The sequence below is a fragment of the Palaemon carinicauda genome, chromosome 29 (genome assembly GCF_036898095.1).
Source record: "Palaemon carinicauda isolate YSFRI2023 chromosome 29, ASM3689809v2, whole genome shotgun sequence".
NCBI classification, from domain to species: Eukaryota; Metazoa; Arthropoda; class Malacostraca; order Decapoda; family Palaemonidae; genus Palaemon; species Palaemon carinicauda.
Window position 1 is genome coordinate 84,971,482 of NC_090753.1, and position 3,629 is coordinate 84,975,110.

The following is a 3,629-nucleotide window of genomic DNA, read 5'->3' on the forward strand; positions in this document are numbered from 1 at the left end:
AATAGAATCTAAATTGCACACAACTGTAAATAGAAATTAGTGGTTAATTGGTAAAATATTTGGTACCAAGAGAAACCTTCAAACCACCTTATATAATACATATTCTCCTTTGCCTCATATGCCTGACAACAATGAGATTGCCAAATAATTCTTCTTACTGCACTGTAATTGTTCAGTGGCCACTTTCCCCCTTGCAAGGGTAGAAGAGACTCTTTAGCTATGGTAAGCAGCTCTTCTAGGAGAAGGACACTCCAAAATCAAATCATTGTTCTTTAATCTTGGGTAGTGCCATAGCCTCTGTACCATGGTCTTCCAGTCTTGGGTTAGAATTCTCTTGCTTGAAGGTGCACTCGGGCACACTATTCTATCTTAATCCTCATCCTCTTGTTTTGTTAAAGTTTTTATAGTTTATATGGGAGATATTTATTTTAATGTTGTTGCTCTTCTTAAAATAATTTTTTTTTTCCGTTTCCTTTCCTCACTTGGCTATTTTCCTTGTTGGAGCCCCCGTGCTTATAGCATCCTGCTTTTCCAACTAGGGTTGTAGCTTAGCAAATAATAATAATGATAATAACAATGCTATATGTGTCTACACTGTATTAAGACAAAAGAAGACTCAATTTCACGAGAATGAAAAACTGAATTAGTCGGTGTAGCTTCAGGAAAAAGTTAAATGAGGCAAATTGGGTAAATTTTTCATGTCTTCTCTTACTGTCAAACACGCTATAGTCCATTTCTTTTAGCGATGCATATTTGCACAGACTCGCGGCGGTGCCCTTTTAGCTCGGAAAAGTTTCCGGATCGCTGATTGGTTGGACAAGATAATTCTAACCAATCAGCGATCAGGAAACTTTTTCCGAGCTAAAAGGGCACCGCCCCGAGGCGGTGCAAACATGCATCGCTAAAAGAAATGGACTATAGGTAAAAGGGAGGACAAAGACTAGACGTGGTGGGAGGAAGGTTGGTGTATTCACCATATATCCCTATCTAGAGGTTGACCATAGGCTTAGTTCCACCCTGCGAGAGGACCATATCTGTGAGATAAGGTTATCTGAAAATCATTCGCTAATTAAAGTTTATGTTAAGAGTTTTTTAATTCGTTTAAAAAATGTTCTTTGTTTCGTAAAAAAATATCATAATAGTTAATTAATTCTATATTTACAAAGACAGCTATGAAAATATTGATCTTAAAATATTTGATATTTTTCATTCATTATTTCTCATATATAGTTTATTTGTTTCCTTATTCCCTATTCTCACTGGGCTATTTTTTCCTGTTGGAGTCCCTGGGCTTATAAAATCCTGTTTTTCCAATCATGGATGTAGCTTAGCTAATAATAATAATAATAATAAAAATAATAATAATAATAATAATAATAATAAAAGTTGATGCTTAAATATCGGAAAAGATATTACAAAACAAATGCTTAATAATCGTCAAACTACTTTTTTTATACCCGTGACCCTAAATTCACTGACCTGACCTTGAACCTTTGACCCATGTGCTTCTACTGACCTGATTTTATCATAATAATGTCATAAAGTTATTACTGGAATCTCTCTCTCTCTCTCTCTCTCTCTCTCTCTCTCTCTCTCTCTCTCTCTCTCTCTCTCTCTTATAATCAAATCTTAAAAGCCATCTTCCAAACGTTTATATATATATATATATATATATATATATATATATATATATATATATATATACATATATATATATATATATATATATATATATATTTATCTTATATGTATATTGCATACTATACGGTATACATATAAGATAAATATATGACAGAATATGTCCTGAGAGATTGGAAAAGTAGCAGGGAAAGGAAGAGAAGACGATGGATTGACGAACTAAGAAAATTTGTGGGTGTTGAGCCTGAACTGGCATAAATAGACCATAACCAGACGCAAGTGGAATGACATACCTGAGGCCTTTCTTCCGCAGTGGAATAGTAACAGCTGATGATGATGATAACAGTATATATATATATATATATATATATATATATATATAATATATGTATATATATATATATATATATATATATATATATATATACAGAGTATATATATATGTGTGTGTGTGCGTGTATGTATATGTATGTATGTGTGTTGTATGTGTAGGTAATATATATAAAAAGTATTATTATTATTATCGTTATTGTTGATATTACTAATCGTAAAAATGCCATAATAAAATGATTCTGTCCCAAATTCATAACGTCAATCCTGTATAGACAGTCACAAACAGTTGTCTGTACAAACACAAATTTACAATTCATTACAAACAGCACAAACACACACATACTCTCTCTCTCTCTCTCTCTCTCTCTCTCTCTCTCTCTCTCTCTCTCTCTCTCTCTCTCTCACCAATATATGCCCAAACAGCTCTCGGACACACGATGAAGCATTAAATAAGTTTCGATAATATCGAATTATTTACGGAAAGTTGAAATAAAGATGACATGAAAGAGAATTTAGAGAATGAAGAGAATCACTCTGATATATAATCAGCCAAAGGAGAATGGATGAGAAATTAAACTGCAAACTTACCTGCGTTTATAAAGTGACGTCATAGTCCTGAACACTGTGACGTCATCAATCATGACTTATATGCGAGTATGAGAGAGACATGAAAAAGGTTATAGTAACATAGAGAATCATGATAGACAGAAGTCACAAGCCTGGCCACTATGCCTTCATCACCCAGAGGGCTTTAGCGACAATTTAACAGCTAAAACAAACTATATAAAACCTACAGACGAGTTAAAAGCTCAGCTGATCCCAAGATGCGTCGGGTGAGCGCAGGGCACTAAGAAATCAACGAAACTGGGGCGCCTAGCTGGCACTGGATGGACGACAACAGCAGGAGGAGGAGGAGAGGCCGTACTCAAAGCGAACTGGCATCTCCAGCTGATAGCAAAGAAGAAGAAGAAGAAGAACTGAAGGAGTTTTGGCGTCCGGAGTGGGGGAGCACTAAGGGTCAATTTCCAGCGATAAATCATCGGTCAGATCGCCCTAATCGACTCGCGCCTTAAAGGTATAGCTGATAACGGAGGTGATACCGGTGATAGCGTGGGTTCTTGGTTGATAGCGTTGTCTCAGAAATCCCTCGAGATCTGATCGTGGCTGGAATTTTAAGAGGTGTTTCGAAATACTCAAATCAGTCTAAAAATTATATATAAAGAGATTTTCGATGATTGCTGTTAAAATTACATAATATTAGAATCGAAATATTTGACACCATCTTTAAGTCCACAATTTCACTTTTGTTTCTCGCTGAATATATTTTTCTTAACAGTTTGGACTTCATTATTCATACAAATAGTCTCACCCCAGACTCTACAATTATCAAGTGTCTTAATTATGCAGTTGTGGACGTATGTATACACAAAGATGCCTGAGCACATGCGGGAATACATACATAACATTCCAGCCCTCTATCACATGCACACACACATGTACGCACACGCACACATGCACACACACAATAAACAAATAGGCGAAGCTGGAAGAGTCGATGTTATACCTTAGGAGAGGAATCAATTTTCTATCACTGAATTATTACCTAGGGGTTAATGAAACTTATCTATCTGCCTATCTGTCCATCTATAGATATGTAT

General features: G+C 35.4%; 1 protein-coding gene across 2 annotated transcripts in view; it reads right to left on the minus strand.

Moving 5' to 3' along the window:
• Window positions 1-2,909, minus strand: part of LOC137622298 (hepatocyte nuclear factor 4-gamma-like) — a 33,117-nt gene extending 30,208 nt beyond the window's left edge. Inside the window, exon 1 of one of the 2 annotated variants that reach the window (XM_068352860.1) lies at window positions 2,766-2,909. The gene's annotated coding sequence lies outside the window, so the exon portion shown is untranslated. The remainder of the gene's footprint in view (window positions 1-2,765) is intronic. The other variant, XM_068352861.1, reaches the window with a different exon arrangement.
• Window positions 2,910-3,629: the final 720 nt, after the last annotated feature.